This window comes from Hypanus sabinus, chromosome 4 (genome assembly GCF_030144855.1).
Source record: "Hypanus sabinus isolate sHypSab1 chromosome 4, sHypSab1.hap1, whole genome shotgun sequence".
Classification (NCBI taxonomy): Eukaryota; Metazoa; Chordata; class Chondrichthyes; order Myliobatiformes; family Dasyatidae; genus Hypanus; species Hypanus sabinus.
In genome coordinates, this window is record NC_082709.1 from 147,398,788 (window position 1) to 147,412,296 (window position 13,509).

The following is a 13,509-nucleotide window of genomic DNA, read 5'->3' on the forward strand; positions in this document are numbered from 1 at the left end:
AATGTGCCCTTATGCAATCATAGTAATTTATAATAAATAGAACAGTTAACATAATATAGAGTGCACTCAAATCAACATGAGTTCATCAGTCTGGTGGCCTGGTGGAAGAAGCTGTCCGGGAGCCTGTTGGTCCTGGCTTTTATGCTGTTGTACTGCTTCCTGGATGGTAGCAGACTTTGACATCCAGGAAATTGAAACTGTTCAGCCTTTACACAATTGATCCCTCGATGAGGACTGGTGTGTGTTCTCTCAACTTCCCCTTCCTGAAGTCCACAATCAATTCCTTGGTCTTACAGTCATTGAGTGCAAGGATTTTGTTGTGACACCACTCAACCAGCTGACGTGTCTCACTCCTGTCTGCCTCCTCAGCATCATCTGAAATTCTGTCAATAGTAGTGTGTCATCAAATTTATAGATGGTGTTTTAGCTGTGCCTAGCCACACAGGTGTGGGTGTATAGAGAGTAGAGCAGTGAGCTAATCACACATCCTTGAGGTGCACTAGAGGAGATTGCACCAGATGTTATTTTTGATCTGCACAAACTATGGTGTCCTGGTGAGGAGATCAAGGATCCAGTTAAAGAGGGAAGTACAGAGGCCCAGGTTTTGGAGCTTGTTGATTAGTTCTGAGGGTATGATGGTGTTAAACACAGCTGTAATCAATAAAAAGCAGCCTGATATAGGTATTACTATCGTCCAGCTAATCCAAGGCTGAGTAATGAGCCAGTGAGATTGCATCTGCTACAAGTCAACAGTGGAGATAAGGCAAATTGCAGCAAATCCAGGTCCTTGCTTAGGGAAGAGTTGATTCTGGCCATGACCAACCAATCCTTACATTAGGTGTGAGTGCCAATGGGTGATAGTTGCTGAAGCATCCCACCCTGCTCTTCTTGGGTTTGGTATGATTGTCACACTTCTGAAGCACTTGGGAACTCCAACTGCAGCAGTGAGAAATTGAAGATGTCCTTGACTACTCCTACCAGTTGGCAGGCACAGGTTTTCAGAGCTCGACCGGGTACACCATTAGGGTCTGACGCCTTGTGAGGGCTCACCCTCTTGAAAGATGTTCTTTTGTTGACCTCGGAGTCAGAGATCATAAAATGCTGCAGGGGTTCACACTGGTGTAGTTTTATTCTCCTCTCAAGGTGTGCAGAAAAGATGTTGAGCTCATCTGTGAGTGAAGAATCACAGCCATTCATGATGTTACTGTAGGTTTCACTTTGTAGAAAGTAATGGACTGCAACTCCTGCCAGAGCTGACATGCATCCGATTCTGTCAATGACCTCAATTGGAATTGTTTATTTGCTCTTGAAGTGGCCTTCTGTATAGTCCTGCATCACTAGATTTGAATGCTGAAGACCTAGCCCTCAGCAGACTATGAAAATCCTGGTTCATCAAAGGCTTGTGGTTTGGATATGTCTGGAATGTTCACGAAGGAATGCACTCATCCACACAGGTCTTGATGATGTCGATGAGAATCCTAGTGTATTCATTCAGATTTGAAGATAAGTCCCTGAATATTGTCCAGTCCATCAACTCAAAACAGTCCTGTAAGCACTCCTCCACCCCACCTTGACCATACCTTCTTAGGTCTCCCACCACTGGTGCAATGGTCTTAAATCTCCGCCTGTACCAGCTGGGGAGGGAATAAGTATAGCCAAGTGATCGGACTTCCCAAAGCGTGGCGTGGTACGGCACAGCAAGCGTTTTTGATGGTGGTATAACAGTGGCTCCTGTGGTTCTACAGGAGATATATTGGTGGTAGATCAGGTACTTCTCCAAGCTGGCCTGGTTGGAATCACCTGCGGTGGTAGGAAAGGCATCAGGGTATGCTGTTTCGTGCCTGCTGATTATGATGCCCAGTTCCTCCAGTGCCTGCCTGACATTGGCCTGAGGTGGAATGTACTTCTGTGCACCATGATGAATTAATCATAAAACATACTCTAGCCTCCTCTGCCTTTGAAAGACTGAGCTTTCTGGTGTTTGCGAGGATGGTGAAAACATCAGGCTGCAGCGCTGCGTCCGAAATTGCGGGTGCGAAACGCATTTCCCTTAAGCAGTCCCTGGCGTCCCTCTAGTACGGCAATGTTGCTCTGAGGTCTTCAGTTTTATTTTCCAGAAACTGTACGTTCGCCAGCAAGATAGTCAGGAGTGGGACTCTAAGGCCTCTGCATTTCTATCATACTTGTAAACCAACCCACCTCCATTTTCTTAAAGGTGAACTGTGCTCTTGACCTGAATCCGCAGACTGGCATTCATCAATTTTGAGCATCGATAGATGTTTAAAACATTTTAAAACAACGTTGCTTACTGAAGTACCCATGGCTGTAACTATGGATTTCGGCTGTAGTAGTCCTAACAGGAATATTTGATGATTCCCATTGAAGCTGCACTCGAAGTGTTGCCACCTACATATGCCATCTTAATTGAAGGCTGCACATTCATTCAAAGTTACCATAAAACATGTGAGGAGAGATGATCTTGAAAATTTATGTCATAAATGACAGGTGATGTAGAGATACTCACATCAACAGAGGATACACGATCAAAGTAGGGAAGTTGCTTTGATGAGAGTCCAGAACTGGATTTAGTTTGGCAAAAGCACTGGCATCTTCAACTTCACCCACTTCCCTTCTGGCCCATTTGCATCTAAAACCATAATATTGATGGTGATGCATTTAGAATGAAACAAGTGGCACAGGTTCAGTGAGTCTGTTGTTCTATTTTGCCTTAACTTATAAGCAAATAAAGGATTTGCATTAGAAAGAGAAATATGAGAGATGTAGATGAGTGAAATGCTTAGGCCAATATCGACTTTTGACATGTATGTGCAAATATAATATTCCAAATAAAAAAACAGTATAATTGACATTTGATGATTTTAACAGAATGAGCAGGCTGATGTGGCAATTTCACAGGGCAACATGAGCATTTCCATGCATTAAGGAAAAACAGGAGTTGACAGAGTTCATTGCCTTTCCCCTCTTGTGATAGTTTTCAAAGTTTGTAGTTTTACAAAATAATTAAAGCAACATCTTAAAATCAGATTCCCCATCAACACATTTCAATGGAAATAATGCATGGCTCAACACATTTCTTTCTCACTCAATCCAAGCCAGACATTGGCAACAGGGACTATCACCAGAAACAGTATTTTTTCATCCAGGCTCTATGCACTACATTTTCTGATAAATGCTGTTGAATGGTAAGGCTCCTATTGCCAGTATGTACTAAGAAAAATAAGTCAGCACACTCTGCCATCTTCATCCTTGCTGCTGCATCAACACTCTGTTTATTATAAGTTGTTCTGTACTTTCACAGCAGGCATGTTTTTGGTAGGACCTCCTGTACAGTACTCTGCAGAAGTCTCAGGCACTTATAGCTAGGCTGCTTAAGACCTTTGTACAGTACTGTGGCAATTTTATGTATTACACTCTACTGCTGCCACAAAAAAAAAACAAATTTCATGACATGTGAGTGATGATAAACCTGATTCTGATGTGGGTCTCCATTGTGGACTGAGAGTGGGAAGGGTTTAGGGAGAGGGGAATCATGATTGGGAAAAGGGAAGGGAGAGGGGAGGGGGAAGGAAGCACCAAAGAGACATTCTGTAATGATCAATAAGCACATTGTTTGGAATTAAATTACCTTGCCTGGTGTCTCAGGACTGGGTGTCTCTGCCTAGGTGCCACCACACTCACCCCTAGGACTCATTCTCTGCCACCAGTCCCATTTTCCTCCCATCCTCGCCAATACTAATATCTTTTGTTCCCGCCAGACTTACAAACTCATTGTTTGCTCCACATTGATAAATACAGTACTGTACAAAAATCTTAGGCACCTAAGCTAATAAATTTGTGTGCCTAAGACTTTTGCACAGTACTGTAGTTGGATCTTGAAAAGCAATGCGTAACTAACTGAAGTAGTCCTCATCTCACTGCTTTCAGCTGCTATCTTCTCTCAGGTTAGTTCTATTTCAAGGATATTGAGCAACACCGGAAGAGTTGATGTCTTATGCTACATCTTCTGACCTCAGAATTGGAGGGTTGTGGATGTTTTTCTCTAATTCAAAAAAGGGAGTAGAGATATCTCAGGAAATTATAGACCAGTGAGTCTTACTTCAGTGGTTGGTAAGTTGATGGAGAAGATCCTGACAGGCAGGATGTATGAAAATTTGGAGAGGCATAATATGATTAAGAATAGTCAGCATGGCTTTGTCAAGGTCAGGTCGTGCCTTACGAGCCTGATTGAAGTTTTTGAGGATGTGACTAAACACATTGATGAAGGTAGAGCCATAGATGTAGTGCATATGGATTTTAGCAAGACATTCAATAAGGTACCACATGGAAGGTTTATTGAGAAAGTAAGGAGACAAGGGATCCAAGGGGACATTGCTTTGTGGATCCAGAACTAGCTTGCCCACAGAAGGCAAAGAGTGGTTGTAAATGGGTCATATTCTGCATGGAGGCCGGTGACCAGTGATGTGCCTCAGGGATCTGTTCTGGGACCCCGATTCTTTGTAATTTTTATAAATGACCTGGATGAGGAAGTGAAGGGTTAGGTTAGCAAATCTGCTGATGACACAAAGGTTGGGTGTGTTGTGGATAGTTTGGAGGGCTGTCAGAGGTTACAACGGGTTGAGAAGTGGCAGATGGTGTTCAACCCAGATGAGTCTGAAGAGGTTCATTTTGACAGGTGAAATATGATGGCAGAATATAATATTAATGGTAAGACTCTTGGCAGAGTGAAGGATCAGAGGGATCTTGGGGTCCAAGTCCATAGGACACTCAAAGCTGCTACTCAGGTTGACTCTGTGGTTAAGAAGGCATATGGTGCATTGAACTTCATCAATCATGGGATTAAGTTTTAGAGCTGAGAGGTAATGTTGCAGCTATATAGGACCCTGGTCAGACCCCACTTGGAGTACTGTGCTCAATTCTGGTCACCTCACTACAGGAAGGATGTGGAAACCATAGAAAGGCTGCGGAGGAGATTTACAAGGATGTTGCCTGGATGGGGAAGCATGCCTTATGAGAATAGTTTGAGTGAACTTGGCCTTTTCTCTTTGGAGTGACGGAGGATGAGAGGTGACCTGATAGAGGTGTACAAAATAATGAGAGGAATTGATCATGTGGATTGTCAGAGACTTTTCCTCAGGGCTGAGATGACTAGCACGAGAGGGCATAGTTTTAAGGTGCTTGGAAGTAGGTACAGAGGAGATGTCAGGGGTAAGTTTTTTACGCAGAGAGTGGTGAGTGTGTGGAATGGGCTGCAGGCAGCGGTGGTGGAGGCGGAAATGATAGGGTCTTTTAAGAGACTCATGGATTGCTTTATGGAGCTTAGAAAAATAGATAGCTATGGGTAAAGTATAGGTAGTTCTAAGGTAGGAACATGTTTGGTACAGCTTGGGTTTCTATGTTTCTAACTTCCCCTGATGAACCACACACTCACTTATGGTACATTAAGAGCAATTTGCAATAGTCATTTAATGTACAATGAGTAGATTTAGGGATGTGGGAGCAAACGAGAGCACATGGAGGGAACCCATGTGTTCAGAGGGATGATATTGAAAATCAGGATTGAACCAGGACTCCTAGTACTTCGAGGCAGTAGAGTGAACTGCAGCACCATCATGCTCCAGCCCTGCACCGTGGTCTATGTTTCTTCACTTGTTCCATATGCACTCCTAGTATTTGTGCTGGGGTCTCATCAATTGTCTTAATTGCTCAATACTAAGCTTGACCTGGTCCTGATTCAAACAACTAGTCACTCTTTATAAGTAAACTCAAGAAAGACTGCAGGTGCTGGAAATCTGGAGCAAGCACAAAATGCCACAGAACTCAGCAGGCCGGTAGCAGTTCTGGAGAGAAATGGACAGTCAATGTCTCGGGCTAAGAGGCTTCATCAGAACTGAAACGAAAGAGGGTCAATAGCCAGTATAAAAGGGCAGGGGAAGGTGAAGCAAGAGCTGGTAGGTGACAGGTGAATCCAGATGAGAGGGAGAGAAGGTAAACAGGTGGGGGAGGGTCTAGTGGGAATGAAATAAGAAGTTATGATATGATATGTGGAAGTCAAAAAGGGCTGAAAAAGATGGAATCTGATAGCAGATAGAAATCTGATAAATGACACCAATGAATTGGCAGCACGGGGGAGCACTGGATGCATCTTCACCTCCATTCAGGGACCTAAAGAGTCCATTGAGGTGAGGCAGTCCTTCACGTGTGAATCCATTTATTGCATCCAGTGCTTCTGGAGTGACCTCCTCTACACTGATGACCTGATGCAGATTGACAAATCACTTCACTGAGCACCCTCCTTGCTCTGTCTGCCGCAACGTCCATTTTAATTCTACTTCCCATTCCCACACAGATATGTCTGTCCATAGCTTCTTCCACTGCCAAACTGAGGGTAGGTGCAAATTAGAGGAAGAGAACCTCATATTCCACCTTGGTAGTCTCCCATATTGATTCCTCTAACCTCTGGTAACCACTGTCCTCTGTCCCTCTTTGTTTTCCTCTATCCCAGTGGCACCACCATCCCTCTCTCTTCTCTCCATGACCTTTCAATTTGCCCATCACCTAGACATTCCTCACTCCAGTTCCACTTCTCACCTCCTTTCCTATATTCCAGGGTCCGCTATTCTCCTATCAGATTCCATCTTGCATTGTCACTTGCACCCATCACCTCCCAGCTTCTTACATTATTCCCATTCTCCCACTCACCATCTGCCTATCTTCCCTTCCGACCTGGACTCACCTATCAGCTGTCACTTCTTGCTCCACTTCCTTTTCCTTCTCTTTTAAACTGGCTATCTACCTTCTTTCTTTCCAGTCCTGATGAAGAGTTTACAGTACAAAATGTCAGCTGTCCATTTCCTAGATGCTGCCTGACTCACTGAGTTCCACCAACCTTTTGTCTGTCACTCTTTCTATGTATATATCAAAATCACAATGGCTTTTTTATATATTATATATTCTATAAATTTGCTGATGATACAACTATTGCTGGCAGAATTTCAGATGGTGGTGAGAAGGCGTACAGGAGCGAGATAGATCAGCTGGTTCAGCGGTGTTGCAGAAGGAAGCTTACACTCAACGCAAGTAAGACCATGGAACTGATTGTGGACTTCAGGAAGGGGAAGTTGAGGAACACACACCAGTCCTCATTGAGGGATCAGCTGTGGAAAAGATTAGCAGTTTCAACATCTCTGAAGATCCATCCTCGGCCCAACATATTGATGCAATTACAAAGAAGGCAGAATGGCGGATATATTTCATTAGGAGTTTGAGGAGATACGTCACTTGACAATTTCTGCAGATGTACCGTGGAGAGCATTCTAACTGGTTGTATCACAGTCTGGTAAGGAGTGGCCATGGCACAGGATCAGAAAAAGCTGCAGAAAGTTGTAAACTCAGCCAGTTCCACCATGGGCACTGGCCTCCCCAGCATCCAGGACACCTTCAAAAGGCAATGCTTCAAAATCGTGTTATCCAACATTAGGGATCCCCATCACCCAGGACATGCCCTCTTCTCATTGCTACTATCAAAGAGGAGGTACAGGAGCCTGAAGGCACACACTCAATATTTCAGGAACAGATGCTTCCCTCTGCCATCAGATTTCTGAATGGAAAATGAACCCATGAATACCACCTCTATTCCCCCCCTCTATTTTTGCATTATGTATTTAATTTAATTTAATTTTCTTTTTTATATTTACTTAATGTAATTCATAATTTTTATTATTATGTATTGCAGTGCACTGCTGTTGTAAAGCAACAGATTTCATGATGTATGCCAGTGGATATTAAGTCTGATTCTGATTTTGCATTGATAAAGAGAGATCATGTAGTCTCATATTTCAAACAGGAATCTGCACAACGGAATCAAAGTTCCTGCAATGATAACGCTTTTCTCTCTGAGTCAGAAGGACACTCCTCTCTATGTGCATTCATTTAGAATCCAGGGCCAGTGATCTTAGTGAATTCCAAATCTTAACGCCACTTACTTCCATTTAGGACCATCTGATTTGTAAGCAGTGTTAATTTTGTAATTCAGTTCCAGTGCGGTTAATCTTTTATAATAAAAGTCTAGAACCAGAATTACAGAAGACTCACACCCCATTTATTTTCAGAATAGTTTGCTGGACCACCTTTAGACATAATTTGTCCTTTTTCTTAGTCAATGAATTAAATGCTATGTAAGCTCAAGGATTCCACTTTTCTCTCAATCAGGAGATAATGGATTTCAGCTCCCTTCCAGATCTTATGGAATAACACTTCAGGATATGTGATTGCCTTGAATTAAATAGGGTTCCAAAAGTAATCTTACATTTGACCTGATTTTATTTCTTGCTAGTTAACAAACCTAAATTCAAATTTCCCCCATTTTAACCCTTTCTTACTAAATTGTAACAGATCTGTTTTTGCCTTTGTGTACTTATTAACCACAAGACTGTCGAAGCAATTAATCAATGGCTATAACCGAGGCACCAATCATGAGTTGGAGAGCTATGAGAGAGGAGGCAGTGCACAGGTTCAGGAGCAAAGTTTAAAAGGGGAATGCTTCATGGGAACTCAGCTATAACCGGAGCACCAATCACGTGTTGGAGAGCAGGGAAGGTTCAGGCGTAAAAGGGAGACACTGCCTAGCGGAGCAGTCATCGGTGGAGTGGTCTGAGGCAGAGTGGGAGGGCTTTGGCTCATTCGGGCTTTGGCAATGTAAGTGGGTAAGTGGACTTGATTTTTTGAGGAATAGAGGGCATGCCTGTAGGGTTAGTACTTTGCTCTGGACGTCAGATGTGGGAATCCTGGGACTCTTCCTGTATTCCAGATGGCCACATCTATGCGAGATGCACCGAGATGCAGCTCCTGAGAGACCGTGTTAGGGATCTGGAGCTGCAGCTTGATGACCTACAGCTTATTAGGGAAAGTGAGCAGGAGATAGATGGGAGCTACAAGGAGCTAGTCACCCTGAGGCTGCAGGAGTTAGATAAGTGGGGGACCGTCAGGGAAGGAAAGGGAGGAGCTCAGATAGTAGGGAACACCCCGTGGCCATCCCCCTCAGTAATCGTTATCTCGTTTTGGATGCTGTTGAGTGTTTGACCTGACAGAGGACGATCACAGCAATCAGGTATCTGGCACTGAGCCTGGTTCCATGGTGCAGAAGGGAGAGAAGAAGATGAGGAATGCGGTAGTCATAGGGGATTCCATAGTGAATGTAACAGACAGGAGGTTCTGTCAGCCTGATAGAGATACCCGCATGGTGTGTTGCCTCCCAGGTGCCAGGGTACGGGATGTCTCAGACTGGGTGCAGAGTATTCTGAAGGGAGAAGGTGAAAAGCCTGAAGTCTTGGTAAAAGTTGGTGCCAGTGACATAGATAGAAAAAGAGAGGAGGTCCTGAAGAGAGAATTCAGGGACTTGGGTAGGAAGCTGAAAAGCAGGATCTCCAGGATTGCTGTCTGTTCCATGTGCTAACGAGTGCAAGAATAGCATGACCAGAGATATTAATGCGTGGCTGAGAGACTGGTGCTCAAGTTCCTGAATCATTGGGGCCTCTTCTGGGGGAGGTTAGACCTGTACAAAAAGGACAGCTTATACCTGAAACCAAAGGGGTCCAATATCTTAGCGGGCAAGTTTAATAGAGATGTTAGGGAGAGTTTAAACTTAATTGGCAGGGAGATGGGAACTGGAGTGATAGGGCTGAGGAAGGGGGAAACAGAAATAAATCAAAGATAACATGAAACAGAGATGATAGAAAGGACATGCAGGAGATGCGGCATAATCACAGCCAGTGGGATGATTGACAGGGCAATTGAGGTGTGGTGCAGTTAAAACAGAAAGCAACAAATACTGGACTGAAAGTGTTATGCACGCAGCATAAGAAATAAAATGGCCAATCTTGAAATTCAGCTTCAGATGACGTTGTGGACATCTCTGAAACCTGGCTCCAGTGGATGGCTGCCATTGTGAGCTGGATGTCCAAGGATATACAGTGTATCAGAAAGATAGGTTAGTAGGCTAAGGGGGTGGTGCAGCCTATGTATAAGAAATAATATTAAATCATTAGAAAGTGATGACCTAGGGTTGGAAGGTATATAGTTTCTATGGGTTGAGTTAAGAAATGGCAAGGGTAAAAGGACCCTAATGGCAGTTGTATACAGGCCGCCAAACAGCAGCAGGGATGTAGATTACAAATTGCAGCAGGAGATAGAAAAGGCATGTCAGAAGGGCAATTTCATGATAATCATTGGGGATTTTAACATGAAAGTGGATTGGGAAAACCAGGCCAGTACTGGACCTTAAGAGACAGAATTTGTAGAATGCCATCCCTTAGGCATCCCCTGCTAGGGGATTGGCTGTGCTAGATTAGATGTTGTGCAATGATCCGGAGGTGATAAGAGAGCTTAAGGTTAAAGAACCCTTAGGGAACAGTGATCACAGTACAATTGAGTTCACATTGAAATCTGAGAAAGAGAAACTAAATTCTGATGTGTCAGTATTTCAGTGGAATAAAGGAAATTACAATGGCATGAGGGGACCTGGCCAAAGTTGACTGGAAAGGGACACTATCAAGAAGGACAACAGAGTAGCAATGGCAGGAGTTTCTGTGAAGAATGAGCAAAGTGCAAGACAGATATATTCCAAATAAGAAGACATTTTTGAATGGAAGAAGGACACTACCAGGATTGACAAGTGAAGTCAGAGCCAAAGTAAAAGCAAAAGAGAGGTCATACAAGGAAGCCAAAGCTAATGGCAAGATAGAGGATTGGGAACCTTTTAAAACTTACTGAAACTAAGACAGTCATTAGGAAGGAAAAGATGAATTATGAAAAAAATGCTGGTGACTATATTAAAGAAGATATTAAAAGCTTTTTAAGTATATTAAGGGTAAAAGAGAGTTGAGGGTAAATATATGACCAATAGAAAATGACACTGGAGATATTGTAATGAGAGACGCAGAGATGGCAGAGGAACTGAATGCATATGTTTCATCAATTTTCACAGTGGAAGACATCTGTAGTATATGAGACATTCAAGATTGCCAGGGAAGTGAAGTACGTGCAGTGAAAATTACGACTGAGAAGGTGCTCAGGAAGCTTAATGGTCTGAGGGTGGAAAAATCTCCTGGAACTGATGGAATGCACCCTTGGGTTCTGAAGGAAGTGGCTGGAGAGATTGCGGAGGCATTATCAATGATCTTTCAAGAATTGATAGATTCTGGCTTTGTACAGGATGTCTGGAATGTTGCAAATGTTACTCCACAATTTATGAAGGGTGGGAGACAGCAGAAAGGAAACTATAGACCTATTTGCCTGACATCAGTGGTTGGGAAGTCATTGGAATCAATTGTTAGGGATGAGATTACGGAGTACCTGGAGGCACATGACAAGGTAGGCCAAAGCCAGTATGGTTTCCTGAAAGGAAAATCTTGCCTGACTAACCAGCTGCTGTTTTTTGAGGAAATTGCAGGCAGGGTGGACAAAGGAGATGCAGTGGATGTGGTGTACTTGGATTTTCAGAAGGCCTTTGACAAGGTGCCGCACACGAGGCTGCTTATCAAGATAAGAGCCCATGGAATTACAGGGAAGCTACTAGTGTGGGTGGAGCATTGGCTGATCAGCAGAAAACAGAGAGTGGGAATAAAGGGATCCTATTCTAGCTGTCTGCCGGTTACCAGTGGAGTTCCACAGGGGTTGGTGTTGGGACTGCTGCTTTTTATGATGTATGTCAATGATGTGGACCATGGGATTAATGGTTTTGTGGCTAAATTTGCTGATGATACAAAGATAGGTGGAGGAGCGGGTAGTGTTGAGGAAACAGAGAGCCTGCAGAGAGATTTAGATAGTTTAGAGGAATGGGTAAAGAAGTGGCAAATGAAATACAATGTTGGAAAGTGTATGGTCATGCACTTTGGTGGATGAAATAAATAGGAAGACTATTATTTAGATGGGGAGAGAATTCAAAATACAGAGATGCAAAGGGACTTGGGAGTCCTTGTGCAGGATACCCTAAAGGTTAACCTGCAGGTTGAGTTGGTTGTGAAGAAGGTGAATGCAATGTTGAAATACATTTCTAAAGGTGTAGAATATAAGAGCAGGGATGTGATGTTGAGGCTCTATAAAGCACTTGTAAGACCACACTTGGAGTATTATGTGTAGTTCTGGGCTCCTTATTTTAGAAAGGATATACTGACATTGAGAAGGTTCAGAGAAGATTCATGAGAATGAGTCCAGGAATGAATGAGTTACCGTATGGGGAACATCTGGTAGCTCTTGTTCTGTATTCCCTGGAGTTCAGGAGAATGAGGGCAGCACTCATAGAAACATTCCGAATGTTAAAAAACCTCAACAATTAGATATGGCAAGATTATTTCCCATGGTAGGGGAGTCCAGGACAAGAGGGCACGACTTCAGGATTGAAGGACGTTCATTTAGAACAGAGATGCAGATAAATTACTTTAGTCGGAGGGTGGAATTTGTTGCCACAGGCGGCTGTGGTGGCCAAGTCATTGGGTGCATTTAAGGCAGAGATAGACAGGTTCTTCATTAGCCAGGGGATCAAAAGGTATGGGGAGAAGGCAGGGGAGTGGGGATGACTGGAAGATTTGGATCAGCCCATGATTAAATGGCAGAGCAGACTCGATGGGCCAAATGGCCTACTTCAGTTCCTATATCTTATGGTCTTATAAAAATTAGAATTAAATATTGGCATTTCTTTCCAAACCTTCATCTATCCTTTAGGGTTTCTAATAATTATATATGTTAGGGAAAAAAAAAACTAATGCTATCTATTCATGGTTGACAATGTCCTCTGCCTTCAGATAGTCAAATTCACGTTGGTTCATGAGACATCACCAATTATATGGTACCCACTGTACTATCTCCCTGATTGACTTCTTTTCTCTATCTTCTCTTTCACACTTTTGTGCTTCCTTATTGATTATCTAATTTTTCACAATTGCTTCCACTCTCCCAATAGCTTATCCCTTTTAAATAATACCCACCTCTGAATGACCTCCCTCTGAGAATTGCTGCTTCTATCTCTGCTTTCTGCTGCCCATGGTGAAATGCTGCAATGTTTAAATCCACCTGTCTGGCAATATTCGGTAGCTCTCTGCAGATTGTTAATCTGATTTAAATGGAACCTTATGCCAAGTTTAACAATTTGAAACATAAGCTTCTGAAAAGGATTGGAAGTTTAATTGCTATAAGTTACTTCCCCAGACTGGATACTAAAGCAAAATGGCTATATGCTGGATAGGAGTCAACTGCTTAATGATCATCCATTAAGAAATTTCTTTACATGAAGTAAAGTTGTAAACTTTGTTATTATTTATCTTAAGATGTTCTTTTCATAAGGCATATTCAAGACTACAATCAATATATTTTTGGACATTATATAAATTAAAGAAGTGGGAAAGCTGACTGAGATTTAGGATTATGTATGAGGAAACAGCTCCAGAGCTTCATTGTCCAATCTTTACTCATAATCATTGTATGTTATTATATTGA

General features: G+C 42.9%; 1 long non-coding RNA gene across 2 annotated transcripts in view; it reads left to right on the plus strand.

Moving 5' to 3' along the window:
* Nucleotides 1–8,608: 8,608 nt before the first annotated feature.
* LOC132393288 (uncharacterized) overlaps nucleotides 8,609–13,509 on the plus strand; it is a 115,048-nt gene continuing 110,147 nt past the window's right edge. The window contains exon 1 of one of the 2 annotated variants that reach the window (XR_009511820.1): nucleotides 8,609–8,723. This is a non-coding gene — a long non-coding RNA (uncharacterized LOC132393288). The remainder of the gene's footprint in view (nucleotides 8,724–13,509) is intronic. The other variant, XR_009511819.1, reaches the window with a different exon arrangement.